The following is a 17451-nucleotide window of genomic DNA, read 5'->3' as shown; positions in this document are numbered from 1 at the left end:
AAGACATAGGCTTGTTTTTTTTTTTTCAATAGGATTTTTATGGTTTAAGATGGGTACCTTAATCAAAATTATTACTTTCACACATCAAGAAATTGAATTGTATGATCATTACCCAAAAACCAAAGTAGGACTTCATCCTTAGGAAGCTAAAAAAATAAAAAACAAAAGGAAAAACAAACACAAACAAAGAGAAAAAGCAAAAATTAAAAAGAAACTGGTTTCCCTCCCCCACATTAAGTCATGCAATGTCCTCAATGCATAGAAAGAATTAAGAGTGAAGACAATGCAAGGGGGTCATACGTGGTTAAAATTTATTCATTAGTGTAAAGATATTCATGGTGATCCATGACCTCTTCACTAGTAGCAGTAGGAAGCTTAAGGAATGGTTTTAAATGCTAAACATTAACCTTTGAAATTACCCCTAATCCTAGATTCAGAATCTCTACAGCCCCATGGGGATATATATTATGAATAATGAACAGGCCATCCCATCAGGATCTAAGCTTACTAGGCAAAAGGTGCAACCAAGAGTTGTACACTAAGACCTTATCACCAATTACAAAAGATTTGCAGAGAATGTGCTTATCATGGAAGGCTTTGGTCTTTTCCTTATAAATCCTAGAACTTTCATAGGCATCATTCATAAGTTCTTCCAACTTAGATAGTTAGAGCCTATAATGATTTCCCGCATCAGACAAATCAAAGTTGAGCTTCTTAATGGCCTAAAAGGCCTTACACTCTAATTCAACTGGTAAGTGACATGCTTTCCCATACACCAGACTATAGGAAAACTGACCAAGGTCAGTCTTGAATACAGTTCAATGGGCCCACAAGGCATTAATGAGCCTAAGGGACCAATCCTTACAGATGGGATTAACAGTTTTCTCAAGATTTGTTTGATCTGCCTATTAGACACCTTCACTAGGCCACTAGTTTGGGGGTGATAAGGGATAGCTAACTTATGGGTGATCCCTTACTTTTTCATCAAGGCCACAAAAGGTCAATTACAAAAATGAGTACCCCTATCACTAATTATAGCACATGGTGTACCAAAGCGAGAAAAAATGTTTTTTTTTTTAGAAATTGAACCACCACTTTGTGTTCATTAGATTTATAAGGTATGGCTTCTATCCATTTAAAAACATAATCAATAGCCAAAAGTATATACAAAGTCCCAAAGGAATTAGGGATGGTCCCATGAAATCGATGCCCCACACATCAAAGATCTTAACTACTAAAATAGGGTTGAGAGGTATCATGTTCCTCTATTATTCATATGGCCAAAAGACTGGTAGGCAGGACAAGCCTTGTAAAAATCCAAAGCATCTCTAAAAAGAGTGGGCCAATAAAATCTGCATTGGAGGACCTTTGTGGCAATCTCCTTAGGTCAAAAGTTTCCACCACATGCATGATCATGGAAAAAAAATAAAATTGAGTGTCTCTAATGATCAGGCACACAACGTCTAATAATTTGGCCAAGACAAACTTTAAAAAGATAAGGATCGTCCCAAAAGAAATGCTTAACTTGGGAAAGGAAACGATACCTATCTTCGGTGGACCAGTGATCTAGAGTCACACCTAAAATTATGAATGTCAGAAAACCATGGTTCACTGGACACTACAAGTAACTGTTCATCTAAAAAATTCTCGTTGACTAGAGAATCGACAATCATAGAATTGGGAAGCCGGGATAAATAGTCTACAACTAGGTTTTCAACTCCTTTCTTATTCCTAATTTTCAAATCAAACTCTTGCAAAAGTAAAAGCCACCTAATGAGATGGGATTTGGCATCCTTCTTCTGAAATAGGTATCTAAGAGTAAAATGATCAGCATACAACACTACTTGTGACCCAACTAAGTAAGATCGAAACTTTTTTAGCGTAAACACAATAGCTAAGAATTCATTTTTAGTGGTTGTATAGTTGAGTTGTGCATCATTTAAGGTCCTACTAGCATAGTAAATGACAGTAGGAAAATTATTAATCCTTTGACCTAAAACCACTCATATGAAAAGATCTGAAGAATCACACATCAGTTTAAAAGATTCAGTCCAAACAGGTGGTTGAACAGTGGGTGCATTGGTTAACTCCTTCTTAAGGTGCTTGAAGGATTCTAGGCACTCTTTAGAAAACTCAAAAGTTTGATCTTTGGCAAGTAGTGCAGTGAGAGGGTGGGCTAACTGACTAAAGTCCTTGATGAACATTTTGTAGAAGCCAGCATGGCCCAAAAAAGATCAAACGCCCTTAACAGATTGGGGATGTGAAAAATTATCAATTAAATCCACTTTGGCTCTATTTACCTTAATTCCCTCTTTGGATACTACATGTCCTAAAACAATACTAGACTTAACTATAAAATGGCATTTCTCCCGATTCAAAACAAAATTCTTAGATATGCATGTTTTCAAAAATAGGGAAAGATGGTGAAGACACTCAGAATAGGTATTCCCATGAATCAAAAAGTCATTCATAAATACCTCTAAGAATTTTTTGACCATGTAAAAAAAAATGCTCATCATATATCGTTGGAACGTAGCATGGGCATTACAAAGCCCAAATGGCATATGCCTATAAACAAATGTTTCATATGGGCATGTAAAAGTAGTCTTATGTTGGTCATCTAAAGCAATTGTGATATGGTTTTAGCCAAAATATCCATCAAGAAAATAATAATATTTATATCGGACTAACCTCTTTAACATTTGGTCAATGAATGGCAATGGGAAGTGGTCCTTCCAGGTTACTGCATTAAGTTTCCTGTAGTCTATGCACACTCTCCACCCTAATTGGACACGGGTTGAAATTAGTTTGTTATTGGCATTGGGAACTATAGTAACACTAGACTTCTTGGGTACTACTTGAACTGGGCTTACCCATTGGCTATCTAAATAGTATAAATTATTTCATGATCCAAGCACTTTAGGATCTCTTTCTTAATGGCTTCCATCATCACTGGGTTAGCTATTCTTTGGGGTTTTGTGGATGGTTCGGAATCCACCACAAGATGTATATGATATTGCACAATAGAAGGGTTTATATCCTTGATATCAGCTATAGTCCAACCTAGGGCTTCCTTATTATATTTTAAACTTTGAGTAATTCCTCTTCCTGGTTAGAAGTTAAATCTGAAGAAATTATTACTGGAAGAATTTAGTCAAGCCCTAAGAAATCATATCCCAAATTAGATGGCAATTCCTTAAGATCTAGCTTAGGGGGCTCAACTATGGAAGGTTTGGGAATGGAATTGGAAAGGGGTCCTAAGGGCTCCATAGGTGTGTGAAGACTCCAGACTTCAGAAAATAAATTTTCACTATCATCATTCAACTCATTCATACACTCTTGGAATTCTGAATCAAAATCAATATCAAAGTTGGTAATTAGATCATTAGAAAAGTCCAAAAAATCCTTAAGCATATTGATCTCTTTTTTCATATGTGGTTGCTTGCCTATCCTAAACATTTTAAACTCAACAGTATGGTTGCCAAAAGATAACTTTAGGAAACCATTCTGATAATTAATTAATGCATTACTAGTAGCAAGGAATGGTCTTCCTAGAATTATTGGGATCTCATCCTTGGTTGAAAAGGGCTTGGTATCTAACACAATGAAATCAATAGGAAAAATAAATTCTCCCACCTTAAGTAAGACATCCTCAAGCATCCCTTTAGGAATCTTAACAGACCTATCTACCAACTGAAGAGTAGTTCCAATGGATTTTAATTCTCCCAATCCTAGTTGCTTGTACACATGGTAAGGCAAAAGATTCACACTTGCGCCAAGGTCAAGTAAAGCATGCTCAATGTAGGTGTTGCCTATGACACAAGCTATGGTAAAGCTCCCTAGATCCTTATACTTGGCTGCTATAGACTAAGTAATTATGGAAGCAATGTTACCTGCCAAGAATGTCATTTTGGGTAAACTCCTGATACATTTGTGAGTACATAAATCTTTCAGGACCTTTGTATAGGAGGGGATCTGGGATATGGCATCCAAAAGAGGGATGTTCACTTTTACCTTTTTGAAGACTTCTAAAATCTTGTCCATGAAAGCAGTCTTCTTTTTGTTTTCCAAACAATTAGGAAAGGGGATAGGTGGAACATAAGAACTATTAGGGATATGGTCTATTTTAGAAAAATCATATTTTGTTTCCTCAATCAAATCATCTTTAGTTTCTTTAGGTTCATCAGATGAACCTGAAATAAGAGGCACACTTGTGTCCTCAACAGAAGGAGAGTTGATAGCAGTAATCGATGGGGAAGATTTAAGAGCACTCTATTTGTACTCTCAGCCACTCCTAAGGGCATAAATACTATGACATTGGTTGGAGGGCCCTTGCTGGGTCTGAACTTGTACCACATTTAGAGGTGCATTAGTTGGTGCTTGTGAACTAACAGGTTGATGATGCTTAGGGTTAGGCTCTGGTTGACTAGGAAAAGTTTCCTTCTCCCTCTCATGTAAAATTGAGACAACTTGAGTGAGTTCTCTCGTAAGATTTTGATGGCTTGTCATGAGGAGGGCCATATTCTTTTCTAAATGACTTACTCTACTTGCCTTTCCAATGCTGGTAAACCCAGGGGGATGCTGATAAGATGATAGGAGAGGGGGCCTAGGGAGACTAACCTGAGGTGCTACATTTGGTCTAGGAAAAGTATTTTGGGAAAAGGCTATTGTGCAAAGGGAGGCCTTTGGGGTCCAGGTTGACTTTGATTATGAAAATTGGAAGGTCCTACTTAGTTGCCTTGGTTCCAGGTGAAATTTGGGTGATTTCTCCATCCTGGATTGTAAGTGTTATTATATGGATTATTTTGATATAAGGTATTAACACTGTCATTGGAAGTGCCCTCAGAGGTATTTGGTCATTCTTCTATAGCATGTCTACGGGACTGGCACCAATTGCACATCTTAACTATATTGACTAATGATGGCTCTTAAGGAACAATAGCCTCAATCCTTTTGATTAGGCTATCCAAGTGGGCTTCCTTAGCTACGAACCCATCCACAAAATATCCTTTCTCTCCTATGGTTCTTTCACTTTCTTGGGTTGACTCTCGCTCACGGATTTTGTCATTTAAGTCAAGTAAGAATTTCCATGCCTTTCCTTCATCTGTAAGGGATGTGAATCCCTCAGGGCACATAGACTCTATCATTTGTTTAGTTGGGTAATCAATACCCTCATAAAGTATTTGGCATAAATTCTATAAGTCTAGGTCATGGTGAGGGCATTCTTGGAGTAGATCCTTGAATCTGTCCATAAGTTTAGAAAATGACTCACTAGGCTTTTGCCTAAACTGAAGGATATCGCTTCTAAGCTTATTTGGTCTTGTAAGTTGGGAAGAACTTCTTGAGGAAGACAACTGTGAAGTGTTCCCATGTGGTTATGGGATTTGTGGGTAACCCATATAACCATTTCTTAGCTTGGTCTTTTAATGTAAAGTGATGAACCTAAGCTTAACAGCATCATCAAAAAGTTGTTGGATCTTAATTAGGACACATACCTTTTCAAATTCCCTTAGAAATATCAGCCCATGGAAGTGGGGCAACATAGTGATGTACTAAGATTTGAGCTCAAAATTATTTCCTTGGGCTTGTGGAAGAATTATACAGGAAGGTTGGGCTGCTCTAGTAGGGTAGAACCTATCTTTCAGAGATTTAGGTGGAGGGTTTCGCTATTGGTCTCCTATAATAAAAGGTATTGATGAGAGTATAGTATAGGGTCACTACTTATTGGATCTCATCTTTCTAACCTATTCTCAGTATTATAGACCCACCTAGGACTCATGCAACAAAAAACTAAACATAAGTAGAATAAGACTACCACAAAAGAAGGGAAAATATTTTTTTGATTTTTGATTTTTGGTTTTTTTTTTTAATTTTTGAGTTTTTTGGCTTTTTGTGAGCTTACCAACAGGGATCCGGGGTTGCTCAATTCATGAGGTACTGCTATAGGGCGAAACCTGTCTTTACCATACTGTGAGGCTTGGCGACCTCCACCTATACAACTATTATTACAAATTGTTCTTCTTAGGAATTCAATAAATGATAAAGAAAAAAGAAAAAAAAGCACTCCGATTTACCAAAAGAAAGCGAAAAATAACATGGAACTGTCTCTCTGGCAACAGTGCGAAAAACATGTCTGAGATTTAAAAGTAACCGCAAGCATACGGATCAGTGTAACTAATGGGTCGAACATAAGGAGAGAACCAATTTATTTTTAGCTTCTTTTAGTAATGCAAAAGTGTAAAGATTGATTATGGTGATCTACTTCTAACCACCGACCTAAAACAATGCATATAATAGAACTTCCTAACCAACACAACTAAGAAAATTAAAAATTGGAATCGAAATTAAAAATTGAACAACCTAACCATTCGTCATGTAGGAATTTAAATACTCAAACCACGCAATTAAAAAGCAAATAACTGAAAGTAAAAGTGCTGAAAAGTAAATAAAAGTGCAAATAAAGGGGACAAAGTTAGAGAGAGGCACACAAGTAGGTTTTTCTAGTTCGCCCAAGGGATGCACTATAAATAATATGAGCTTCCCTACTTGACTAGAGAGTTACTCTTATAAGGGTTGCTCTACTTAGCTTTAGGGGAATGATGCAATATAAATAAGAAAAGTAAAAGGATGGTTCCATAGCTTGAGAGGGGCAAAGCCAACACATGCATCTAGCCAAGGACCATGGGGGAAAGGGAAAGCATCAAAATAAAAACTGAAAATAAAAGCCTAAATTAAGAATGAATGGATAGCCAGAAGAGGGAATGAGAGGGGGGTGACAAGACTTATGTAGAAGCCTACTTACCTGAACTTCAATACTTGAACTTGAAAACTTGATTGATTTGAAATACTATCAGCCCTAAAAACTAGATCTGGAATGATCCAAATCTAAAATTACTAGGTCTGGGGAAAACAAATCTAGAAGTGAAAAAATGAACTTGAAAGAGATGCTCCACAGCTTGTTCTTGTCACCTAAAACTAACCCAGAACTAGAAATTAAAATTACAACTTCAACACCATAAACAATAAAATAAAAGAATGAATCAAAAACAAAAGTTCTTGCATTCATTTAAAAAAAAAAAAAACATTACATAAGTGCTTAAACCAAAACCTAAAACAAAGAACTAGAGAATTAGAACTACAGGAGAAAAAACCAAGAGAAAAAGAGAAAAACTAGAGGAGAAAGTTGCGCCCTCCTTTCCTTGGTCGACTCTCTTATATAAGGAATGGGGAGGGAGAGATAACATAGGAAGTAGGGGAGAGGAGAGAGGAGAGGACGGTCCAAAGGGATCCTCTAGGATAGTGTGATGAGGTGGACATAGGAAAGAAGAGAAAAAAAAAGAAGGAGAGAATGGAGATAGAGAAGAGAATCTAACGATTTGGGTGATAAGGTCGAGGGAGGAGAGAAGAGAAAAATGAAGAAAATAGGGGAGAAAAAGGAAAAATGCCCAAGTGTGGGCCCCTCTGGGATTGTTTGTGAGGTGGAGGAGAGATAAGAGAGAAAATAGGAAATAAAGTAGGGGAGAAAAGGTCTCCCACGATTTTTTTTTGTTTCATTTTTTATTTTATTCTTTTTTCTCTTTCTCTCTCTCTCTTCGAACTTGCACACAAACCCCATCTTTAGATGATTTTTCTCGCTTTGCTTTGATTAATCTTCTAATTTAATGGAAAATCTTGACTATGCCCTTGGTGCTTTAAGTAGGTGAAAAATAGGAGAGAAAATCTTCACAAAATCTCCAAAAAGAGAATCACCCAAAGTGGAGGAGAGAGAGTTCAACTCCCCATGTGGGTCCCTCCATACTTGTTGGCATCTTGAAATATTCCTTATGCCCCTGGAACAACGGCATATGGCTTGGTTCTGCATCTTGGTTTAATTCTAGTCCATTATTCTTTTTCTGGCGCAAAAAGAAAAATTACATGTACGAGTGTCTAAATGAATGTGTACTTTTAATGCAACACATCCATCTTACTCAGAATTTCATCTTCTTTGCAACCATAAAAAGAAATAGGACCTCTTTATATGTAAATTGGAGATACAACGCACGATAGTCCTTAAGGCCTTAAAAATAGAAAACCTACAAAAAGAGAGTAAAACCCAAGGTAGCTCCATTATAAATATATAAAATGCATGCTTTACTACATAAGTTCTCTCACATAAATGTGCTCATCATCAGCCTAAGACCGGAAGTAACCTTCCCTAGCCGAAGCTCTGCCGGAATTCAAATCCAAAAGTAATTGTTCCTAAGCTGGAACTCTGTCCGAATATTACCACAGTCAGCATCTCTTGAAAAAGGAATTTGGAGGTTAAAACCATATTCCCTGAGCCAGGAGAATCCGCAAGAAAGTTCATTCCAGTACTAATTAGGGGGTCCACCCCACTTGACCCAAAACAGGGGTCAAGCTTAGGTATAATTTCTCACCCAAATTAGCATAATGTAGACTTTATATTGCCCTTGTTTTAGTGTACATAATTATTTAAATTCAATCAATATATATATGTGTGATAACCTAGCCATGCATACGGAATAGGAATAATCATGAAAAATATTCGTTCTCAAGCATCTAGTAGGAAGACCAGTCGAACCAAGTAGATTGGGTGCCTAAGACCTTCCCAAATCTATAACCTAACACGTACCCTAAATCTCTAGACCAGACCAAATTTTGGGCCCAACCCCGAGTCCTAGGCACATAATCCTAGGTGGTGACTCCAAATTCCTTTTGTATGATTCCAATCCCCCGTGTTGGACCATCATCAAATCCCCGTATCAATGACGACCTCTACAATCCTATGAAATTGGCGTCCACGTATCTTTGAGCGACAATACGATGGTGTGGGGCCCACGGGTAAGCACACATGACACACCCCTCCCCAAGAAAGAGAAAGAGAGGAGAAAAGGTAGAATGAATACAAGCCTTCCCCCCCCCCCCAAAAAGGGGAAAAGATGTCCTTTTCCAGCCACTACCCTCACAGTGTCGATTCCACTAGGGATATATCAATCTTCCGAACACTAGATGCTACCATTAAATGCAAGAACATTTTCCACAGCATCTATTTGAAAACATGTTTGGCTAACCCCATGTTTGTAATTGTATTCGTTAACCGCATCATGCATCATACATCATGCTTAAAGTGAAATCATTTGGCAAGGGACTCCCTATCATGCCCACACCCTTGAGGAGGTCAGTGTATGTCATGGAGAGTACTCTGAGACCAAATGGTAGCAGCTTCTTATATAAGGGTGTGGGGTATTGTTAAACAGTGAGGATGTTCATAATTGAGCCAGCACCCTCATCTTCAATCACTACTCTAGGAGGAGGGACTCTGGAGTAGGTTCCCCATTGACCATTTGGATGGGTAGGTGAGACTTCTCTCTGACCAGTTGGCTTAACTTGCTCTGGTTCTCCTGAGTTAACTCGGGAAGAGTTCCCGCGATGACCCGTAGGTCCGTTCTGATCCAACTCTCTTGTAACTTGTGCTGGTTCAACCCTGGGAGGCTTTTGGAGTGCATTCAGTATCTGGGGTATTCCTCTCTTGACTTCAACCATTTCTGTATGTAAAGTCTCTACGAGATGGACCCATGCTTGTTCGGGAAATTTAGAATCATGTGGATCTATGCTAACTGGGATATAATCAGTTGGTAGTAGACAATCTCAGAGAGATGATGGGGGTGACACTGAACTTAGATTAGTCAACCGATTACCCTGACATGCCCAAATGGACCGTGGAGAATACTTAAGGTGTGGAATTGTGCATGAACCAAAAATGGTTTATTTTAGGATTCTTGAATTCCCAACCCCTTGTTCACTCTTTCACTAGATTAACAACTAATGATTCATCAAAAGTTAGTTTGCTTAATGATAGGGAGTGGATAGGGGTTGATGCCCCTAATCCACTCAATGCTATAAGTGGGAGATTCATATAAATGGCTTGACCAAAACATCCCTATTAATACATTCTTTGCCAATAAAGTCATGCTTTCCTTAATCTTACCCCACTAGGTGACCTTCCTCCTAGTTTCCTTAGGTCTTTTAGATAATTCAGCATTTTGTGGGACTTTGACAAAATTTAGTCCGGATTGCGCATACCAAACCATCTACATTTCATCTCTAAGAGGAAGGACACCTTTTATCCGTAACCCACTTAGGAGAGCATTTCTTTATGATTAGAATATATCGTAGGAAAATTCCATTCCAAGAGCATAAACAAATTCTACAGATCAGCTTGTGGCATTCCTAGCGTTCTTCATCTATTTCCAATATGATGCGAGCATGCGGTCGATGCAATAGGACCGATAAGGCTTCTTGACAGGATCTATATATGTGAGGTATGTGATCCTTTTGATATACCCATAGGTACGAGATCAAGGGGGTGACTTCCTTGCCCATTACTCGTGACTATACATGAGGTTAAGCAGCTGGCCACGGGGTGGTGGAACCGTGAGTGATTGTGTGCAAAAGTGTAATGCGGAAATATCTTTATTCGATCTCAGAATGTCATAAAGTGGACAGACCACCCCGAGGGTGCTAGCACAATTATGAACATCCTCGCTGTTTAACAATACCCCACACCCTTGTACAGGAAGCAGGTATTATTTGCTCTTAGAGTACTCTCCATGACATGCACTGACCTTCCCAAGGGTGCAAGCATAATAGGGAGTCCCTCACCAAATGATTTCACTTCGAGCACGATGCATATGTGGTTAATGAATACAACTACAAACATGGTGTTAGTGAAACATGTTTTCAAACAAATGTGGTGGAAAATGTTCTTGCATTTAAAGGTAGCAATCACCCTATTGGGTTTCCAAGAGTTGGAATGGAAGAAAAAAGGAAAACAGCAAAACCCAATGAATACCGGTGAGTAGGACAGATGGGTCCCACACCTACTAGTGTGATCCACCTGTCTTCTCTGGGTCTACCGATGGGTAGGACCGACGGGTGCCACACCTACCAATGTGACCCGCTTGTCTTCCCTGAGATTCTGACTCAACCGATGGGTAGGACTGGCGGGTGCCACACCAAGTGTGACTCGCCTGTCTCTTTTGGGTCTACTAGCGAGTAGGATCGATAGCTGCCGAACCTACCAGTATGACTCGCCGGTATGGACAGATTGCACAGGTGTGTTCTCCTACCCACCTGTAGCCTGAATGAGCTCCGATGGAACTCAAACTTGCCGACAACCTTCTTTACGCTATTATATGTGTCATGTCTATATCCCAACTGCCCTGACTAGCCCAAAAATAATTTACAACATTAACACATTTATATGAAAAACTAATTTGCTAAACACAATTTTTTTCCTATTTGAGTTTTAAAAAAGACCCTTGTATGCTTTACAGCCTTTGGCCTCTTCTTCTTGTTTTATACTATTGTATCCTTGTATTTGTTTTGGTATGCTTTTCTTTTGTTTTGGCAATAAGCCATTGTCCTTATCTACCAAAAAAAAAAAAATTGGTAGATAGTGACCTAAATCCTTCTATTGATCCATAAGATTCCTTCATTGGGTAGTCATAAAATGCTGATGTCAATGAATAGTGTATCCCTCATTGTGATTCAATTATGCTTCCTCAATGAATAGAATGATACTTGAACTGGTGAAATTATCGTAATTTCCTTTACCCATCCCCCCTCTAAAGTCAAAGATTTTAGTTATTGAACCACCGCAAGCCTCTTACATGGAATCCATTGATACAACTCAATAAGATCATAAGCATAGATTCTCGAAACCTCAAAGAAGATAGGGCTATGCCATTTTTTGTGATTCCTCTGCAACATTTAGAGTTCCGATGATGGATATTAACTTGATCAATAATGACTCAAGTTAGACTCCACTTAAGCTAGATACTCATGTGAATAAGTTTTGATAGGCTAGCTTTTTCATTAAATCCATGTATGATTAAGTAGTATGTATTTTATCATTTTATAAGGTTAAATTAGCTTTCCCATTACCTGTATGATTAATAAGTGAATTTGTCATTTCATGTGATTTTCATAAGTTTAGTTCTATCATTTCATGCGATAATTTGTATATTTTACTATCATTTCATGTAATTTTATGAAGCTTGACATTTATTCCCCAGTGGAGTTGCCACTGTGAGGGTAGCGGCTGGAAGATGGACTGTTGCTTTCCCTTCCTTTGTGGGGAGGGAAAAGGACTTGCATCAATTCCGTCCTCTCTCATTTTTTTCTCTTTTATGAGGGAGGGGTGTGTCATGTGTGCTTACCCTGTAGGCCCGCACCGCCATATCACCACTCAGAGATGTAGAAGCATATTTTACAAGAGTGTAAAGTTCATCATTTGAGATGGGGGTTTGATGATAGTCTAACATAGGGATCGGAATCATACAAAAGGGGTTTGGAGTCACCACCTAGGATTATGGGCCTAGGACCCAAGGGTGGGCCCAATTCCTGAGAAAAGGGCCTGAAAGTTGGTTTGGTCTAGAGATTTAGGGTAAGTGTCAGGTTGTAGAATTGGGAAGGTGTTCCGCACCCAATCTATCCTGTTCAACCGGTCTTCCTACTAGATGCTTAAGAACGAATATTTTCCATAATTATTCCTATTCCGCATCCATAGCTAAGTTATCACACACATATACATTAACTGAATTTAAATGACATACACTAAAACAAGGTCAATATAAAGTCAACATTGTGCTAATTCTGTTGAGAAATTATACCTGAGCTTGACCCCTGTTTAGGGTAAAGAGGGGTGGACCCCCTCGTTGATGCTGGTACAAACTTTCTTGTGGATTCTCCCAGCTTAGGGGAAGATGGTCTTGACCCCCAACTTCCTTTCTCAAGAGATATTGATTGTGATGATATTCAGATAGAGTTTCGGCTAGGAACGGTTACTTTTAGATTTGGCTTCGGACAGAGCTTTGGCTAGTGAAGGTTGTTTCTGGATTTAGATTCAGATAGAGCTTCGACTAGGGAAGGCTATTTTTGGACTTAGGTTGAAGTGGTATTCGGACAGAGCTTCCACTAGAGATGAGCTACTTCTGGATTTTGGCTAAGGTGGCACTCAAACAGAGCTTCCACTAAGGATAGGCTATGGGAGGGCTAGGCTGAGGTGGCACTCGGATAGAGCTTCCGTTGGGGATAGGCTATGGGAGGGCTAGGAGGGAACTTTTCCTAAAAATCTCACTCAATGAAAGCAAAGGATTGAAAAGTCCCGAAGGCCCGATGAACACTTTGCAGATCTGAAGAACACTTTGGATATTATGAAGATCTCTTCGAAGACTTGGAAAACCTCAAGGGGGGAAGGGGAGGAGAGAGGGTAGAGCTTCACCACTATGGGGTGTTATGGGGTAATCTTGGTCTAGTATGTGTGAGGCTTGGCCAAGTGTACGCGAGGCTTGGTTTGGTGCACATGGGGCTTGGCTGTGCGCACACTGGGCTTGGTTGGGTGCAAGGGGGGCTTGGACGTGTGCACGCGGGGCTTGGTTGTGTGCACGCGGGGCTTGGTTGCGTGCACGCGGGGCTTGTATGGGCGTTGTTTGGGCACTCAAGGCAAGGTATGGGTGCTCACATGGGCGGGGTTTGGGCACTTAAAGTATGATTTTTGGGAATGATTGTGGGAGATCTGATGGTCCGATTTTGACGTACCATATATCATTGGAATCGTAATTTTGAGTACTATGCATCTCTGTGGTCACTTTGAGCGGATTCCTCCGTATATGAAATATCATAATTGGACCATTCTTTTCTCTCACACTGGTTTTTTATGAATTTTGGGTGAGTGTGGAATACTTCTGGGAATAGTTACCTCATTCAGTTATCATCTCTGTCGATTGGAAATGAAAGTCATGTCCAAGATCCATATGTCATCATAGCTGGGGAAGGGTGACAAAATTGGGTGTCTACACACCTTGAGTGCCCAAACCCCGCCCATGCAAGCACCCATGCCTCACCTTGAGTGCTCAAACCCCACCCATGCGAGCACCCACACCTTGCCTTGAGTGCCCAAACCCAGCCCATGAGAGCCTCGTGTGCACCCAGCCAAGCCTCGTGTGCACCCAACCAAGCCCCGGGTGCACTCGGTCAAACCTTGTGTGCACCCAACCAAGCCTCATGTGCACTCGCCTACGCCCTGCGTGCACCCAACCAAGCCCCATGTACACTCAACCAAACCCCGTGTGTACCCAACCAAGCCTCATGTGCACTCGCCTACGCCCTGCGTGCACCCAACCAAGCCCCATGTACACTCAACCAAACCCCGTGTGTACCCAACCAAGCACCCTGTATACCTGCCCAAGCCCCACGTCTGGGTTCTAGCACCTATATCAAAGTTCCAACACCGATGTCAGAGTCCTACCACCCATGCTGAAGCCCCAACACCCATGTCAGAGCCCCAACACCCCTACTGGAGCTCTAACGGCCCTGCTAGACCACCAGCACCCTTGCTAAAACCTCTGATACCCCCATCAGTGATTAGAATCCCTCTTCCAGTGACCGATTTGGAGAAGAAATTCCCTCTTCACTACACTGCCCCGCTAGCGTACCCTACACCGTAGCCTCCCATTGGCCCAAAAAAGAATCTTTTTACCTTATTGGCCCAAAGAAATTATGTTTCACCACATTGGCTATTGAAAATTACCCTCCACCCCATTGGTCCAAAATCTCTCACATTCACCCCATTGGTTTAGAAAAATTACTTTTTACCACCATTGGTTAAGGAATTTTCTCTCTCCTCCTTATTGGTCCAAAAATTCTATAAATACCCCCCTTTCTTTGGTTTTTCACACTAACACATCACAACAAGCCAAGTTTCTTAGGAGCAACCCATGGTAGCAAAGCTCTGCCCTCTCTTCTCCCCTCCCCCTTTGTGGCTTTCCATGTCTTCGGAGAGATCTTCATAAGATCCAAAGTGTTCTTCGGGCCTTCGGAACTCTTCAATCCTTTGCCATTTTCGAGTGAGATTTTTATGTAGGAAAAGTTTCCCCTTAGTCTCCCACCCCCCTTTTGAGGTTCTTTCGGTCTATAGAGAGATCTTTATAAGATTCTTTCGAATCTTTGAAGTGTTCTTTGGGCCTTTGAAGTTCTTCAACCATTTAGGTTTCAGCCTATTCCTAGCGGAAGCTCTGTTTGAGTGCCACCTCAGCCTAGCCCTCCCATAGCCTATCCCTAACGGATGCTCTGTCCAAGTGCCACCTCAGCCTAGCCCTTTCATAGCCTATCCCTAGCGGAAGCTCTACCGGAGTGCTACCTCAGCCAAAATCCAAAAGTAATCGCTCCTAGCCAGAACTCTATCCAAATATTATCATAGTCAGCATCTCTAGAGAAAGGAAGTTGGAGGTCAAGACCATCTTCCCCTGAGCCAGGAGATTCGATAAGAAAGTTCACACCAGCATCAACCAGGGGGTCCACCCCTCTTGACCTAAAACAAGGGTCAAGCTCAGGTATAATTTCTCAATAGAATTAGCATAATGTAGACTTTATATAGATCGTGTTTTAATGTACATATTTATCTAAATTTAGTCAATGTATATTTGTGTGATAAATTAGCCATGCATGCTAAATAGGAATAATTATAGAAAATGTTCGTTCTTAAGCATTAGTAGGAAGACCAGTTGAACTGGGTAGATTGGGTGCCTAACACCATCCTAAATCTACAACCTGACACTTACCCTCAATCTCTGGACCAGACCAACTTTTGGGCCCTTTTCTCAAGAATTGGGCCCACCCCCAGGTCCTAGGCCCATAATCCTAGGTGGTGACTCCAAAGCCTTTTGCATGATCCCAATCCCCATATAGGACCATCATCAAATCCCCTTTTTGAATAATAAACTTTACACTCTTATGAAATAGGCCTTCACGTATCTCCGAGCGGTGATACAGTGGTGCAGGGCCCACAAGGTTAGCACACAAGACACACCCCTTCCTCATGAAAGAGAAAGAGATGAGAGAGGAAAGAATCAATGCAAGCCTTTTCCTCCCCACAAAGGATGGAACGCAATGCATCTCCGGCCGCTACCCTCATAGTTGGCCAACATAGTATCTATTCCGAAGAAAGATGGCAAGGTACGAATGTGTGTGGATTTCCAAGATCTTAACAAGGTGAGCCCTAAGGATGACTTCCCATTACCTCATATTGATGTATTGGTCGACAACATAGCAAGGCATGCCTTGATACCATTTATGGATGGATTCTCGGGAATAGTGAGCATACACCCAAAAGATCATGAAAAGATAGCCTTCACCACTCCATGGGGAACATATTGTTACAAGGTGATGCCTTTTAGACTGAGGAATGCTGGGGCAACTTATCAATGAGCAGCCAAAGCCATATTGCATGACATGATGAACAAAGATGTGGAAGTCTATGTGGACAACATGATAGTGAAGTCAAGGGATCGACAGGGGCATATTCCCACACTAAGACGATTCTTTGAAAGAATTAAGATGTATCAACTGAAGTTGAATCCTCAAAAGTTATTGGGATTCTTGGTGAGTGAAAGGGGCATCGAAGTCAACCCTATCAAGATCAAAGCAATCCGAGAAATGCCCACGCCTCACACTAAGAAGTAGATACGAGGATTCCTGGGCCACATCTAATATATCAGCAGATTCATAGATCAACTGACTATGATCTGCAAACCAATTTTCATGCTGCTGAAGAAGGATCAGCCCACAGAATGGAATAACCAATGCTAATAAGCTTTTGATAAGATCAAAGGATATCTCATGAACCCATCGGTATTAACACCATTGATGGAGGGGGAACTACTTCTGTTGTACTTATCAGTGGGAGAATACTCCGTGGGCTCATTTCTAGCACAAAAGGAGATAGAAAAAGGAGTGGAGCATGCCATATACTACCTCAGCAAGAAGTTCCTAGAATACAAGACATGGTACACATCTTTGGAAAAAAACTTGTGTTGCACTGATTTTGGCGACGAAAAGGTTGCGAACTATATGGTAGCTTATCCGGTACATTTGATCTCAAGTATGGATCCGATCATGTACCACTTTGAGAAACCAGCTCTAATGGGAAGAATGGCTCGATCACTTTTATTATTATCAAAATTTGACATCACCTATGTTGCTCAGAAATCTATTAATGGGCAAGCTATAGCCGATCATTTGGCCACCCACCCCACAGAAGATGGAAGAGCCCTAGATGATGACTTTTTAAATGAAGAGATCACAGCAATAGAAGAAGAAGACACATCTAATGAATGGCAGTTGTTTTTGATGGAGCAGCTAATCAAAAGGAGTGTGGTGTAGGAATATTACTTATCACTCCTAACGGCCTTTATTTGCCTTCATCAATCTACCTTGATTTCCCCTGTACCAACAATATTTCCGAATATGAAGCTTGTGTCTTCAGGCTCAAAACTGCTTTGACCATTGGGGTAAAAAGGATCAAGGTATATGATGATTCATCCATTGTCATCTGCAGACGTAAGGACAATGGAAGACTAGAGATGAGAAATTGAAGCCATATCAAGAACA

The 17451-nt window shown here is 40.4% G+C and overlaps 1 non-coding gene across 1 annotated transcript; it reads left to right on the top strand.

The window, feature by feature from the left end:
- Window positions 1–5205: 5205 nt before the first annotated feature.
- On the top strand, window positions 5206–5312 carry LOC122085335. The gene has a single exon (XR_006142108.1). It is a non-coding gene; the product is annotated as a small nucleolar RNA R71 (small nucleolar RNA).
- Window positions 5313–17451: the final 12139 nt, after the last annotated feature.

Source organism: Macadamia integrifolia, chromosome 7, assembly GCF_013358625.1.
Source record: "Macadamia integrifolia cultivar HAES 741 chromosome 7, SCU_Mint_v3, whole genome shotgun sequence".
NCBI classification, from domain to species: Eukaryota; Viridiplantae; Streptophyta; class Magnoliopsida; order Proteales; family Proteaceae; genus Macadamia; species Macadamia integrifolia.
This window is presented reverse-complemented; position numbering and strand designations above follow the sequence as displayed.